Source organism: Phascolarctos cinereus, unplaced genomic scaffold (assembly GCF_003287225.1).
Source record: "Phascolarctos cinereus isolate Bilbo 61053 unplaced genomic scaffold, phaCin_HiC Scaffold_3;HRSCAF=262, whole genome shotgun sequence".
Lineage (NCBI taxonomy): Eukaryota > Metazoa > Chordata > Mammalia > Diprotodontia > Phascolarctidae > Phascolarctos > Phascolarctos cinereus.
In genome coordinates, this window is record NW_027555736.1 from 192,992,457 (window position 1) to 193,009,850 (window position 17,394).

The window sequence follows — 17,394 nt, forward strand, 5'->3', positions numbered from 1 at the left end:
CAATAACAACGAAAAGTATGGTATAGTGAATGAAGAGACGGTCTTTGATTGAGGAATATCTAGGTTCAGGCCTCACCTCTGACACATTCTCAGTTTGCTGAATAAGAAATTTAATATCTCAATGCCTCCAGGAAAATCTCTAAATTAATATGTTGTAGAATTGTTCCTGATCCTCATTTGGAAAGGAATTTTCTTCACTGGGAATTTCTTACAACAGGGAAATCACAGGTCCAGACCACAACCAAAAAATTCTTTATGATATCACATAGCTTGCAGTGATACAAAATGGATGGTACGATAGCATCCATTTTAGGGACATTTCCCATCATGTCCCATCAAGCTAATTACCCACAAAAAAAGAATGCAATATAAAGATGATTGAGAAAGAGTATCTCTATCTTAGAAGTCAGAGCCCCATGTTTTTAAGGTCCCTCAAAAGCTCAGCAATTTAATTTTTTCTCTCTTCTTTTTTTCCACTCATAGGTGAAACTTCGGAATGTTGAATCATGGGATTTGTCATTGATGGCAGCAGGATGAACCGCAATGAGGCAGCACAAATTTGGTAAGACTGTGAGATTTGGAGCCAGGAAGACCTAAGTTCAAACCCTGCCTCAGACACTTACTGGGCATGTGTGAATGGGCAAGTCACTTAACCTCTCCGGGTCCTACTTCCTTTATCTGGGCTGGAGGGGCTAGCCCTCCAAAGGGCACTCCAGCTCTTAGTCTTTGATCCTGTACTATAACTATCCTTTGGAACAAATAGCTTTCCAGTCAAGAGTATGGTCCTTAATGTAACCAGCCAATACTATCCTACAGACTGACCTTTAGACACTTAATTTTGATATTTCAATGAGTAGCTTCCAAAGTGTCACAAATCTTTTGGTCCTTCTAATTGGGTTCCTTCCGAGTCTTCTCTATAACTTGGCTATTTAGATTGATTCTTGATGTCATTGGCATAGATACTTTTTCCATTAGCTCTGTTTCTGACCTCTCAATGTCTTCTCATCATGCAATTCTCTTCCACTTTCTTCAAGAAATTCATCCTGTTGCTTGCTGATTCTTACAACACATTGAGCACTTTGATTCCTAGCAACTGGCCATCCATGTATCATCTCATTCTTGCTATATTACTGGCCCAGATTTTGCAGCGGTTTATGTTACTGATGATGTTTTACATGACTTTAAAATCAAATTATTCTTTGTAATAAACTGAAGTTGATTTGTACTCAACATGTATCTTTCCATTGTCTTCAGGGTCACCTGCAATTTAAATTCCTCTGATTTAAATCCTCATTCGCACCTAAATTTCCCATGAACAAGACACTCCATTTCTTGGCTCCAGGAATTCTATCTCTCTACCATACCTGGAATGATCTCCCTCCTCTGCTCCAACTACTGACCTCCCTGGATTCCTTTAAATTCAAACTAAAATCCCACTTTCTGCAGGAAAACTTCTCTGATCTTTATTAATCCCATTGTGTTCCCTCTATTATTTTCTATTTAGTCTATATATAGCTTGTTTTTTATATATTTGCATGCATGTTGTCTTCCCCATTAGATTGTAAGCTCCTTGAGGATCCACCTTTTGTGTCTTTTTGTATCCCTAGAACATAGCAGAATACCTGGCACATAGCAGGTGCCTAATAAAGGTTTATTAAGTGATTGAGTGACTTAGACAATATTAGTATAGAAAAGATGAACTTTTTCAGCAGGGAATAGCTAGAGATCACTGAAAGTACTACACAATTTTCCAAAGGTGATATAGAACAAGATGGCTTTTATTTTTTTTTAGATTATTTCCAAAAAGATTTTTTTCCCTAAAAAGTCATGTTAGGGAAAAGGATTTTTTTTCCAAAAAGGTTTTTTTCCTAAAAAGACATGCTAGGGAAAAGAGGAGAATCCACAAAGGGATGCTCCCCAGTCCTCACTTGGGGCGCAGAGTAGCTGTATCCAGAGCTTAGAGCAGTGCCTGACAAAAAGTGGGCACTCAGTAATTACTTGTTACATTGAAGTGAACTGAGGATGTTCAGCCTGGAGAAGAGAAAACTGGTTCACAACTGGATCAAGCAGTGAAAATTGATGGAAAGAAGGAAGAACTGTTCAAGTCTTATCTTGCGTCTCTGATCTCTCTCTAGAATAATAATTTTGTACTGGAAAAGATGGAAGAAAAATGGTTATTAAGGATCTAACTCTGAGGATAAATGAAGTGATAGAAAACACCTAGTTCTACCCTTGATGGCTTCAAGTGACTTGGCAAGCAGAACTACATCCTCTAGTACTGAAAGAATTGGCAAAAAAAAAAATTTTATTAATGGGCCATGGCCACAGATATTCAAAGAATCACAGAGAACAAGAGAGGTAGTGCTGGACTGGAGAAGGGAAAACATTGCCCCCATTTTCCAAAAAGGAAAAATAAGAGAATCATCAAGGGAATCTAGGCTAGTGAGCTTGACTTCAATTTTTGGCAAATTTTGAATTATTAAAGGGATAGTCAATGAAACCTAGAAACAGAAGCTGCAATCATAGAGTCAACCTAGTTTCACCAAAAAGATGTTAAAACAAACTTTCTTTCCTTCCTTCCTTCCTTCCTTCTTTCCTTTCTTTGTTTCTTTCTGATAGTACTACCTCACTGGTAGATCTGAGGAGGAGCTATAAGTACGATATACCTATATTATAGAAAAGCACTTTGACTGATTTTATCGTGCTATTCTTGTGGACAAAACAGAATGGTACGCACTAGAATAGTACCCAAAACCTGGATTTGGTACTGATTGAATGTCCAGCTCAAAAGAGTACTCATTAATTAGTTTACAATCAACTTAGAAAAAGGTCTTCAGTGGTATGCATTTGATATATCTGTGTCCGGCCCTGTGTTGGCTGCCAATGGCAACATGGATGCCAATGACTTAGATAAAAGCAGAGATACACTTCTTACCAAATCTGAAGATGAAACAAAGCCTAGAGGGATAGCTAACATACCATATACAGACTTAGAATTGAAAAAGATGTTGGCAATCGAAAGCAATGGACAGAATCAAGATAAAAAGTAATAGGGATAAACACAAAATTAAAAAAGATAAAAGATGAAGTATAAAAGTGGGTTCAGAAATTCAAGTTCAAAAATATAAGATGGAGGAGGCATGTATAGAGAATAATTCTTATGAAAAAATCCATCAATTAAATAAACATTGTTAAGTACTTACTATGTGCCAAGTACTGTGATAAGTACTGGAAAGCCCTGGAAGAAAAATTTGAGTATTTCTATGGATTGTAAATTCAATATAAGTGAATTGTGTTATGTGTCACTCCCAGGGGAATATGAGTTCCTTGAGGGCTGGAATTGTTTCATTTTTGACTTTGTATTCTTAGTGCCTAACATGGTGCCTGGCATACAATAAACATTAATATGTATTTGTTGAATTTAATAGGGCAGCTAACAAAGCTAATACCATCACAGTCAGCATTAAAAGAAGCACAGCATCCAGAATTAGAGAGGTTTTGCTATACTCTCTGCCCTGATTAGGCCTTATCTGGAGTGATATGTTCATTCCTGGGACCCATAATTTAGGAAGAATATCAATAAACTGAATAGCATGCAGAAGAGGTCAATTAGGATAATGAATGGCTTTGAGTTCATGCAATATGAGGAATAAGTTGTTTTTCTGCCATATAATGTAAACTGCTCGGATACAAGGAATGTTTTATTTTTATCTTTGCCTTCCAGAACCTAGAAGAGTGCCTGGCACATAGGAGGTACTCAATAAATGTTTCTTACGTTGAGTTGAAAGGGGTGTGTTTTAGCCTGAAGAAGAGAAAACTGGGGCATGAACTTTAATTATTTGGAGTGCTGTCACCTGAGCTTCTTTTTCAGAGCATCTAACTCCTGCCCTCTTTTTAACTACTGGCAGATAACTAGGTAAAAGGAAATATGGACATTACTAGAAAATCTGACCTTTTTGGTCAAAAGTTGCCAAGGGAATAGGTTGGTTCTGGTTTGTCCCCTAGGACTGAACTCCAAAGCAAAGAGTGGAAGTCACAAAAGGGCAAAATCAGGTTGGAGGTCAGGTAAATTTTCCTAATAATTGTTACCATGCAAAAGTAGAATGGAGTGCCTCAGGAGGTAGTGGGAGCCACTTCCCAGCCCTGGAAGTATTTTTGTAGCCCTGGCCTCTTTCACCTATAAGCAGTTAAATAGCTGAAAGGAAATAAGGCCATTATTAGAAAGTCTGACCTTCTTGGTCAGGGCTAAATGGCCATGAGTTAAGAATATTATAGAATGGTTTCCTGTTCTGATCAGAATGGACTCTGAAATCTCTTCTTGTTCTTCTGATTCTTTCTCCTATTCAGACTTGGACAAAGCTCATTGATCATCTGTCACACTCCCTCTAAGATATATTGATGGACTAACTCCAATGGCTATCCATCCATGTCATCATCTGGACAATATGCATTTTCATCCACTTAATTTTCCTAGTATGAATAGCTAAATTGGTCTATTTTAAATAATTACAGATTTCACTCTGGAAGCTTCATTGTATTCCAAGGTATGAGGTAATTTGTATCATATCATCTGCTAATTGGAGCACTTATTTCTAAACCTTGCTCCTAACAAACCACAAGAAATACTCTCTCTGTTTGGGTTCTGCATAGGATATTCTATATAACACTGGCAAATGCCTTAGGTGAACATATTGTATCACTAATGAGCATTTATTGAACATCCCCAGTATGTATAATAAAGTAGCCAGGCTTTTGAATAATTTATAAAGTAGGTAGAGCCACACTGGGGAAATAATATAGATATAAAAGTCATAAATATGAAAACAAACATAAGAAGAATTTCAATGAACAAACATACATGGTATGCAGAAAGGGAGCAATGTTGGTTATTCTGGAATGATTTGTATATATGGACCAGCTTCTAGTTAAGGAAAGCACTGGGAATGGTTCAATTTTTAAAGATAATGTATGTAAATTCACAGAGAGAGAAGCAAGAAGGTCAAATGGAGTAAAGAATAGAGGAGATGTGAGAACTTAACAAGTTATTTGGATCTTCCAAGTTTGAAGTTAATAGTTTTAATTCAAAGCCATTTAATAACATAACTCATCAGAGACCAGTATTATATTCAGTTCTAGGAGCCACAGTTTAAGAAGGCTATTGATAAGCTACAGAGCATACAGAGAAAGGCAACAAGGGAAATGAAGTTCTTTGAATTTAGGCAGTATAAGGATCAGTTCCCCCCCCCTCCCCAGAATGTTAGCTCTTTCAGCGCAGGGACACATTTCAACACTCCCATTTCAAAAGAACATCCAGAAGGATCCCTGAAAAATCTTGCCAAAACAGTAGCAAAAAGGAGAGGAGTTACTAGGCTTACTAGGTTATTAGGATGGTGTCCGAAAAGACAGGCTTCTTCAAATTTTCTTGCAATATTACCCTTTATATCTAGGTCACATATCCATTTCGACCTTATCTTAGTAAATGGTGTTATATATTGGTCTATGCCTAATTTCTGCCATACTGCTTTCCAGTTTTCCTAAAAATTTTTACCAAATAATGATTTCTTATTCCAAAATCTTAAGTCTTTACACTTGTTAAATACCAGAAGAAGAAAAAAAGGGAAAAAAGAAATTTACATGAAACTTTATTATATATTTGAAAGGAATAGCAAGTTGTACATCATAGATTTGAAGTTTCATGTTTAATCATCTTTTTTATTATACTATGTTATGGAAATGCCTGTTTTGTTTCATAAATTAAAAATGAAATAAATAATTTTTTAAAAAGACCTGGGCTTCTTTTTCAGAGCGTCTAACTCCTGCCCTCTTTTTAACTACTGGCAGATAACTAGGTGAAAGGAAACATGGAAATTATTAGAAAATCTGACCTTATTGGTCAAACTTGTACATAGACAATGTCAACTTTGGTACTTGGTCTTCAATCTCCTTTCGCATCTGAGGGTTTAAAAAAAATTAAATCTAAAATAGCCTCAAATAGAATGGTGGGTAACAGGGGGAGGATTGAGGAGAAAACTCAAGCTGGAACTCAAAATAGTCCCAAAAGACTCAAAGAAAAATCTTCCTACCCAACAATTTCCTGGAATGAACCCTATTCTAGAAGTTTCCTCACAACTGTGAATTTAGCCTGGTGCTAACAATATTTAATCTACTGTTTACTTAAAACAGACTTGTGTTGAATGGTATGTAATCATGTGCTTCACAAGAGGTGCATCAGGCATATGCCTCAAAGCAGAAGAGAACGTAAAGGACCTGAGAGTAGGTTGGGTAATTTGAGATAATTGAAGCCAAGAGTATAGAATAGATGCAGCTGGGTCTGGCACGGTCTCAAGATGACATGGATGCATTTGATGGGAAAATTGGAAAGGATGAAGTATTCACTATTAGGAAAAAGATCAGCTTGATGCCCTGGAAAAGAACCATTTAACATAAATATTACCCAAATGTTACAATATTGCTTGATTTTCAGGTGCACCTATTAACCATTAATAATATTAACCAAGAAATCCACAATGGATCTCCTTGGCAGCATCCCTAAGGAGGCCCATCTTTAGGATCTTCAACAAAATCTCTGACTTCAAAAGGACCCAAAGATTGCTTGACTTTATACTCAAGGATAAAATCAGGATGTGAGAAATTTCTGCCTTTCCACTTGGAAAAACATCTTCCCTAATGCTACACAATGATACCTTATAGTCTAGAGCCACTCTCTAACCTCTACAGTATTTTCTGAAAATGCACAAAATTCTCCCAAGACTGAATTTAGAGCAAGTGCAATGCCACAGGCAAATACCCTAATCTCCCATGCCATTGGTTCTAGGAGGCATCATAAATATGGGAAGTTTGGGCCTTGTGAGACACTAGTATGGCAGTTTCCCTAACGATAAATTTGGGGAGATAATGTTTAAGCAGCATCTTAAAGTAAGCAGGGAAATGACCATAAAGAGTTGGTCTAGCTGAGGTCTTCTTAACCTTCTGGTGAAGCTTATTCTCAGAATCATGTCTTTAAAAGCATAAAATCAGTTACATAGGATTATAAAGGAAATCAATTATATTAAGATATACTTATCAATTTTTTTAAAGTTCATAGACCCTAGGTTAAGAACTTCTGGCCTCTAGCTAAAATGGTAACCAGCCATTTCCATGACTGTACCCCACAAAGGGATGAGTTCGTATAGATCTTGAGTGTGGCCTCCATGACGGATTCTATGTGTATTTATGCAGTTTTGCTGTGCTATGATTATGCTCCCTATATAGTACCAGGTAGAATACACACACATATATACATACACACATATGCATACACTCTATTCTGTATGTATATGTATATATGAGCACACGTGTATATGTATAATTGTGTGAAGATATACATATATGTTAATATATGTGTGTGATACATATATATGATATATGAGGCAGCTAGGTAGTGCAGTGGATAGACTGTTAGGGCCTGGAGTCAGGAAGACAACTTCCTGAATTCAAACCTGGCCTCAGACACTTACTAGCAGAATGACCCTGGGCAAATCATGTAACCCAGTTTGCTCAGTTTCTTAATCTGTAAAATGAGCTGGAGAAGGAAATGGCACACTACTCTAATATTTTTGACAACAAAACTCCAAATGGGTTCCCAAAAAGTCATACACAACTGAACAACAACATATTTTACACACACACACACACACACACACACACACACACTCCTATAATCAGCTCATTTCGTACTGTTGAGCAAGACAATTTGACAGGTAGGAGGAGAGATGGAGAACAGAAGCCTATTAACATAAAACAAAACCAAGAAATGCTATGCCCACTTGATAACAAAACAACCTAGTGCTTCAAAATGAGTTACCCTTGGGGAACTATATGAATATATTTGAATACACTGACATATAAAGTAATAGGAAAGGAGCATGGTTGGGTAGAAAGGCTTACAGCATAAAATTGAGTGTCAAAGATTTCCCCCTACACAGAAGGATCTACCAGGATGCTACCCACCTCACACAGCAGCCTGGCAACAGTTTTGGAAGCTCTTGAGCCCAAGATGGAATCTAGTTACACCATAGGAGTATTCCACTGAATGGTTGTGGTTGACTGGAAGGTCCTGGAAGAACAGCCAAGTTCTTCTTCCTTAAAAATGTTAGTTTCCCTCCCCTGCTCCTTAAATTTTGATTTGTAAAAGACACTTTTTTCTTTTAAGTGGAAGTGGGAGGGGATGAAGAAATTCTCTTTCATTTTTTTTTCTTCCCTATAAGGACATACGAAAAGCACCTGTCAGAATTCAGTGTCTTAGCTGTTTCTAATGATAGATGCCAGTGGTGATCAGTCAGGCTACAGAGCCTCCAAATATGAAAGACATATTGAACCGGTGAACTTTTCCTGCCATTGTCATTTTAAAGGGATGGTATCATACACTGATGATGAATAAGGTGCTTGCTGACACTTTTGCCTTCACACACAGAGCCAGTTCAAGGATTTTTACTATCCTGGGTAAAGAAAGACTTTCCTGTCTACAAGAGACAAGAAAAAATAAGACGTGTTCTGTCAGAAGCCCACTGATTCTAAAAGTTATCTGTTGTGTTTACCAAATCTTCCATGCTGCCCTCCTGCACAGTCACTCCCCTTGATGCTGTATATACAGCTCCACCTCCCCATTTCTTGAGAGACACAGAAAGAAAGAGCTATTTTACAATTTCCCTTTTCAGTATAACCTGGAAATCTTCATCCTCCTCTTCCTGAATGCTAATAAGGATTGTGCCTCATCGAACAGACTGTTCTGTAGTACTGGTCCCTTAGATAAATATGGCTCTAAAATGGTAACCCAGTGGCTGGGCACATTACTTTGAAAGATCTTAATATAACTCAACATTTCCTTAGTTAATGACCTACTCTTCTCTAATAAGAGGTACTAAAATTCAGGAAAAGCTCCAAAAGCTTAGAACTGCACTAAGACTTTTGGGATACTTTTTGGGATACAATGGAAAGAAGTGGATTCCAAGCCATATGGTTTGGATTCTAACTATGTCCTGTAACCTTAATCTTGTAGCTCTAATTTTCCTTACCTCTACATAGCAGTGATTGGACTAAGTTATTTTCACAGATTCCTTAAGTGTGGGGGAAGAAAGGTTCATGGGATTGTAGATTTATAGACAAATCAGCTCAAGCTAACAGTAGAGAGAAACCACAGCATTTATAAAAGGGAAGTAACTCCCAAAGTCCACCTAGCCCATTCATCTACCACAAGGTGAATCTTGACTCCATCTACCCAAAGCTGATAGGGTGATTTTTCTTAAGGATCTCAAGGAAAAAGGTTTTTAAATTTTCTTGTTGCTTCACAACAGGTAAAATTAATAATTTTTTTTCCTATTTAAAAGGCCTGAGAAGAAGAGTCTGCCTCCTAAGGGCTTAGCTGCTAGGTAGGGGGGTGGGGAACCTGCAGCCTTGAGGCCAAAGTGGCCTCACTTTGTGAGTATGCTAGTAAGCATGGTAGTAAAAGCTTAAAAATTTGAAGGTTGTTGTTCTTCAGTCGTTTCAGTCCTGACTCTTTGTGACTCTATTTAGGGTTTTCTTGGCAAACATACTGGAATGGTTTGCCATGTCCTTCTCCAGCTCATTTTACAGATGAGGAAACTGAGACAAACAGGGTTAGGTGACTTGCCTAGGATCACACAGCCAGTAGACATCTGAGGCCAGATTTGAACTTAGGTCTTCTGGACTCCAGGCCCAGTACTTATCTACTGATGCCATTTCTCACAGCCTCACTCAAGAATAAGACAGATGGGAAAGATCCTGGATGCTCACAGCTGTTCTCCACTCCCACTTCGTTATCGACTATTTCTGATGGTCTCTGTCTTGACACAAGTATTACTGCCAGATCCACAGAATGGTCACGATAAGTATATAAAACCAAAAAGGAAGGTTCTAGGTCCTTGGGTGTGGCTTTTTGACTGAGTCCAAATTTTACAGAACAAATCCTTTTATTAGGGGGATTTGTTGTGTGAAATTTGGATTCAAAGGGCCGCACTAGAAAACCTAGAGGACCACATGTGGCCTGAAGGCTACAGGTTCCCTACTGCTGTTCTGGCTGAATAGAACATTTTGGCTTCCCAAACTCACTGCTGTTGTATTCCTGTGTTTCACCACTGATTAAAAAGGAGACCAATTCAGGTACCAAATATCTTCTACCATAATCCCAAGGTAGAATAATTGATGTGGAGCAGCCCCTGCAGAAGTGGAGTCACCAGGGTGATGGATGGATATAAGTATATTATTCACACGTACATCTGCTAATGTAACAGGCCCAATGCAAACATTAGCACTTAAGAACATTATGTGGATTTGGGACAATCCCTGGAGGACTCCAGTTTCATTAAAATTTTGTTTGGCAGCCTGGGGAAGAACTAATCCTGCTCCCACATGCTACATGCGTTTTAGAGGGGAATCAAACTGTTTTAAAAATAAACTTAATAAATTTTGTGATGTCAAAACATTAACCTACTATTCATACAGGTTTCATATTTTGAAATAACAATGTGAACCAGTAGACTTGTTTTTAGCCTTCCTAACACCCCAGTTAAAACCCAGTTAAAACTTAGTTTTTTGTGTCTTTTGCCAGAGCTGATGGCATCATTAACACCTCAAAAAGAGCAAAGACAGCATTCTTTTTGTTTCAGCACTCTAGGTGTTACTCTTGTCATCAGATCGGGCAGACAAAACCCAGAATTCCCTGTGACTCAGTTCCAATCTGGTTGGTAAAGGGCTGGGGAAACCATTTACCTTAGAAACATGTTTGTCCTCCATCTTGAAACCAGTGTTTGAAATAATTTGTAATCTTAATCATGCTGTGTTTTTGAAGAACTAACACAATTTATTTTAAGTCTTTCAACCACTCCTAAAAAGAATACCTATGCTTCTCTGAACAGATATTTTCATGTTCAGGATTAAGTATCTCTAGGATAAACTACATGGCAGCCAAGTGGCAAGGAGGACAGAATGCTGGGCCTCAAGTCAGGAAGATTCATCTTCCTGAGTTCAAATGTGACCTTGGACATTTACTGGCTGTGTGATTCTGGGCAAGTCACTTCACTCTGTTTGCCTCAGTCTTCTCATCTGTAAAATGAGCTGGAGAAGGAAATGCAAGACAAAAACCCCCAAGGGGGTTGGACATGATTAAAACAGTTGACCACCAGCAACAAAAGAATTAATTACAACTTCTCAACCTAGCACTTGGAGTCTTCCACTTTCTGGTTCCCACCTACCTCTCTAGCCTTATTTCATATTATTCCCCTTCCCTCACTCTCCACTTCAGGCAAGCTGGCCTGTTCCCTGTTCCAGCTCCTGCTTTCTCATCTATGCACACGACTAGAATTCATTCTGTCCTCCTCTTTGGAGAATCCCTATCTGCCCTTAAGTGTGGGTGGCACAACTCAGGCATGACCTTCTGCTTGATGCCTTTCCTGATTATTCCAGTAGATTGGGCATGATTTTGTCACATATTCTGCATTTGCTCACTTGTGGACATGTTATATCCCTCCAATAGACTATAAGCTCCCTGAATGCAGTAATTGTTAACATTTAAATCCCCAGAACCAGGCCAGACAGTTCAATCAGAAACAGATATCACTTCATATGTGATAGATACATAGAAACATAACAGCCTCTCCCATGGCGCGGCTTTCACCTTAATCAATGGCAGAACAATAAACATAACCTTGAAAAAAGGAGACATCCAGGAATGGAGGAGAGAAAACCAATAAATACACACACACACACACACATATATACATGCATATGTATGTATGTATGTGTGTGTATGCCTCTGTTGTTTCTGGCCTCCAACCTAGTAGACTTGGTGAATCAACAGTAAACAAAAGACATAAGAGAAAATAAGTGCCCAAATTATCAAGAAAAATTCATTCATATTTTTCTACTCTGCACCAGAGTCTTCTCTTAAGTCTGCCCCTGAGTCAGCTAGGCCTGTACTTAAAAGGGATAAAACAAAGAGGAAAGGGTCTCATATATACAAAAATATTTATAATATCTCTTTTTGTGGTAACCGAAAAAATCCCCAAAACTGGAAACTAAGAAGATTCCCATGAGTGGTTATGCTTGAATAAGATTATTAATTATTATGATTAAATAAGATGTGGTATATGAATATGGAGTATTAGTGTACTCCATTTCCAGAAATGAGGAAACAGACGATTTCAGAAAGACATGGAAAGGCATATGAACCAATGTGGATTGAAGTAAGCAGAACGGGGAGAATAATTTATGACTATAAATCAATATTATAAAAATGAACAATTATGAGGACTTTCATAAATTGAAGAATTAAATGTACTGATCCAGGGGAGCAGCTTACACAATAACAACAACATGTAAAAACTAACAATTTTAAAAATTGTAAGAGGACCAATGACGAAATCTTCTATCCGATACAGAGAGGTGATGGATGAGACACACACATTTCTTAGAAATTGTTGAGAAAATGTGTTTTGTCCAAATACACATATCTGTTAAAAGAAATTTCTTTATTTATAATACAGAGAGGAGTGCTACAGATGTAGAATGCTGTATTCACTTTCAAATGAAGTCATTAGTCTTCCTTAATTGTTTTTATTTGTTACAAGAGAGTTCTCATGAAGTGGGAGTGATTTGTAAGTGTAATATACAGCCAAAACACATCAATAAAAGAAGAAAGAAAGAAAGAAAGAAAGAAAGAAAGAAAGAAAGAAAGAAAGAAAGAAAGAAAGAAAGAAAGAAAGAAGAAAGAAAGGAAGGAAGGAAGGAAGGAAGGAAGGAAGGAAGGAAGGAAGGAAGGAAGGAAGGAAGGAAGGAAGGAAGGAAGGAAAAGGAAGGAAGGAAGGAAAGGAAGGAAAAAAGAAAAGGAAGGAAGAAGAAAGAAAGAAAGGAAGAAAGAAAGAAGAAGAAAGAAGAAAGAAAGAAAGAAGAAAGAAAGAAAGAAAGAAAGAAAGAAAGAAAGAAAGAAGAAGAAAGAAGAAAGAAAGAAAGAAGGAAAGAAAAGAAGGAAAGAAAGAAGGAAAGAAAGAAGGAAAGAAAGAAGGAAAGAAAGAAGGAAAGAAAGAAGGAAAGAAAGAAGGAAAGAAAGAAGGAAAGAAAGAAAGAAAGAAAGAAAGAAAGAAAGAAAGAAAGAAAGAAAGAAAGAAAGAAAGAAAGAAAGAAAGAAAGAAAGAAAGAAAGAAAGAAAGAAAGAAAGAAAGAAAGAAAGAAAGAAAGAAAGAAAGAAAGAAAGAAAAGAAAGAAAGAAAGAAAGAAGGAAGGAAGGAAGGAAGGAAGGAAGGAAGGAAGGAAGAAGAAGGAAGGAAGGAAGGAAGAAAGAAAGAAAGAAAGAAGAAAGAAAGAAGAAGAAAGAAAGAAAGAAAGAAAGAAAGAAAGAAAGAAAGAAAGAAAGAAAGAAAGAAGGAAAGAAAGAAAGAAAGAAAGAAAGAAAGAAAGAAAGAAAGAGAGGAAGGAAGGGAGGAAAGGAGAAAGAGAGGGATAAAGAAAGAACTTGAAGGTAAAATTGTTAATTTTCTTTTTTTGTTTTGTGAGGCAATTGGGGTTAAGTGACTTGCCCAGGGTCACACAGCTAGTAAGTGTTATGTGTCTGAGGACGGATTTGAACTCAAGTCCTCCTGACTTCAGGGCTGGTGCTCTATCCACTGAGCCACCCAGCTGCCTAATTTTCAAGGAATAATAGGAAATAGTAGAGGTTATGAGAGAATGGAGATAGGCAAGGGCTCTAGTTTTCAAAAGGGGAAAGAAGATAGGTTGGAAAAACTACAAAGTGTAGAGTTTGAGGCATCAATTTTTAGCAATATTTTGTAATGGTCTCATGAACACATGATTCATTAAAAAAAAAACAGGAAAGGAAACGATGATCGCCAGGTACTTATATAAGTTCACTAGATCACCAGAGCTGGTATTTTCTTTAGTGTCTTTAAAGTTCAAAAATGCTTTACTACATTATCTCACTTGAGCCTCACAAGATACCAGAGGTAGGTACTACAGGTATTGTCATCTCCATGTGACACATGAGGAACCTATGACACAAAGTGATGAGATGACTTTATTTTTGACCATACAATTAGTCAGTGTCAGAGGTGTGATTTTAACCCAGGTCTTCCTAATTATAAGTCCAGTACTCTATCCACTACACTATGTTCCATCTCCTGTCTGGCCAAAGGCATTTCCTTTTTTGACAGGGGTACCAGTTCAGTAGGCCAGAAGAAGGCTGTAGACATAGCACATCTAGTCTTTAGCAAGGCATTTTTTAAAAAAAAATTTTTCGGGGGGGAGATTAGGCAATGGGGTTAAGTGACTTGCCCAGGGTCACACAGCTAGTAAGTGTTAGGCATCTGAGGTCAGATTTGAACTCGGGGCCAGTGCTCTATCCACTGCGCCACCTAGCTGCCCCTAGCAAGTCATTTTAAAAAGTGCCACATGGCTTAGGAGACAAGATGGAGAAATGTGGCCTGGTTGAATGACTAGACAGAGAGTAGTGATTAATGGATTCATCTCAACTGGAGGCATTGCACAGCAGGAAAAACACCTTCTCTAGAGCCAAAGGATCTGAGTTGAAATACTGACTCTGACACAAACTGGGCAGATCTCTTAATCTCTCAGAGCCTGTTTCTTCATCAAGACTATGAAGGAATTGGACAAGATTGCTGTTGCGTTTTCATTACAATCCTATGGCACAGGATTTCTGGTTGACTCACGGAAAGATCTATCTTTCGATCTGCCTCATTCCCCATTTTTAGCAATGACTTGAATGGTAGACATGAAATGTGCCAGTGCCAAAAAGCTGAGAGGTAGAGCTATTCCACTAAATAATAGAATCAGGATCTAAGACTTTCTTAACCACCTAAAACAATGAAATGCATTAGAGATAAATGTAAAGTTGTTCAGCTAGGTTCCAAATCAATGTCATTATAAAACTGAGAAATCATAACCACAACCCGACTTTCTACCAGAGGTCTCGTTCCTGATTCTTGCTCTGGATCTATTCTATAGAATAATTACTCCTATAACATTATTTCACTTCAAGTCATAGTCTCACAAGACTAGCAAACAATGTTAGGAGCTCGATTGACTATAAAGTTAATTAAATTCACCCCAAATTATATGTATCGAGAAGCATTTGCTATTTTCAGATTCTAGATATAACTCCCAAACCACTGGTCTATCTCTTTTTGCTTTGAAAGTGCACATCTGACCACATCATTCCTCTCCTCAACTCATTAAACTCCAGTGGTTCCCTATCACTTTAATGATCAAATATATCATCCTCTGGCATCCAAAGCCTTTCATAACCTGTTATCCCTTTCCAGTCTCCTTACATCTTTCATCCATCTATATACTTTTTGATCTTGTGACACTGGTCTCCTTGCTCTTCCTCAAATCACCGCCTGACTCTGAGCATTTTCACTGGCCAGCCCTTATCACTGGAACGTTCTTCTTCCTTATCTCAGCCTCCAGGTTTCCTTCAAGTCTTAACTAAGATCTCATCTTCTACAGAAAGCATTTCCCAATCTCCCTTAATTCTAGAAACTTCATTCTATTGATTATTTCCTATTTATCCTGAATATTGCTTGCTGTACCTGTTTGCATGTTATTTCCCCCATCAAACTGGGAGCCCCTTGAGAGCAGGGACTGTCTTCCACCTAGCTTGGTAATCCTAATGTTTAGCACAGAGTAAGGAGCTTAATAAAAATTTATTGACTAAATGACCCACTGTATAAGGATTTGTGGGGAAGACAGAAATAAGCAAAATACGGCCTCTGCCGTCAAGCACGTTACTGCCTAGTAGGGTGTAAAAGTTGGGGGAAAGACAAAGCATACAAATAACTAGCACTTAAGGCAGGATACGGGAAGTTGCAGAACAAATGTAAAAACAAAGTGCTATTTCTTACGGTTCTATGAAAATGGTTTTTAAAAGGTTATTTTATTTTAACCATATTGTGACATTACCCTAGTGTTCGTTAGAAAAAAAAAAAAAGATTGGATCCAAGTTGTAATCTGACGGGCTGACAAGGCTTTCAATACAGATATTCATCACCCAGGGCACACATTTGTCACTAATATTCAGATCCCTACTTCATATCATAGTGTTGATTAAATAGCATTCATATGTGTCATGAAAAAAATCAATATTCTTCCTTCAGAGCTTTTAAACTATAAATGGAAAAAAAATTCAGAAACACCTTTCAGCTGTCTCTCCTCCCCCCTTCCCTTTTCATTTTTCATGGCTTGGAGTTTAAAAATGAAAGGTTTCTCTTGCTCCCATCTTCTTAGGGCCACCGTAGGCCATGGACCAAGGAACCGGAGATTTAGAGGACCAGCTGCTGCTGCTGCAAAACTAAGGATATGGTTGGCCTACCTTGGCAAGTTTGCCCCGTTGCTGCATTTCTGCAGTACGATGGAGGGCCAGGGACAATGGCTGCCTTCTTTAACTTACAACTGTTCATTACACCTAACTTATCAGCTTAGGGTATGGGCCAAGATGGCATCAAATCTGAAATATCAGGCAGAAGCAACAATATACTTCTTTAGGAATCTGTACTGTTCAACCACCAGGTGGAAGTTACTATCCTTGGTGGACTGGTAAGTAAGAATGTGTCAGCTGAAAAGTTGCTACATATAACATAGGTATTCATTGTTCTTCTGGTTTCCTCCAGAGACTGAAATTTATCTTGATGACACAACTACAAGGAGTTTTTGAATATAAACTCCACTTTGGTTTCCATTTAAGTGATTTTAGAAAAATTCTATTTTCATTAATGTCACTTTTTCCAAAAAGCGATTTTAAATTTGAATACCAAAGAAGAGACAGTATCAAAAGACATTTAGCAAGCACTTGTCTATTTCTTTCTCTAGGCTAGACACTGGCCAAAGAAAATTAAAAGATATTGGCATTGCCCCTAGGAGGAGGATGATTCAAAATAGAAAATACTTGTGTGTGAGCATATATAAAGAAGCTCCAAATCATACCCATACTTTATGAAACAGCTCAAATGGTATCTCCTCCATGAAGCTTTCCCTGCTCCTTTTGTCACAGGAGTATAGAATTAGAACTGATACGGTCCAGAATTTAATAGGAGAAGAGGGGGCTGGATTGCCTTTGGAATTTGAAGCACCTTTAACTAACTCCAACTTCTCCCTGAAACAAAGGCCCTTCTTTCAAATACCAATAAATAGTCTACCATTGGTCCTATAGGGCTATGAGTCATGGAACACTACAATCTTTGAAAAAAACAAAAAACTAGTACGTTATAGAGGGCACTGAAGAGACGTATATTGAGTAAGAGCTAGCTTCAACATATAAAAATAAGACACCATAAAAAAACTAAAGGATTTGATCAGAGAAATGTATGATTA

At 37.8% G+C, this 17,394-nt stretch overlaps 1 protein-coding gene across 1 annotated transcript in view; it reads right to left on the reverse strand.

Annotated features, from left to right (window-relative positions):
* Positions 1–17,394, reverse strand: part of AKAP6 (A-kinase anchoring protein 6) — a 496,473-nt gene that overhangs the window by 312,915 nt on the left and 166,164 nt on the right.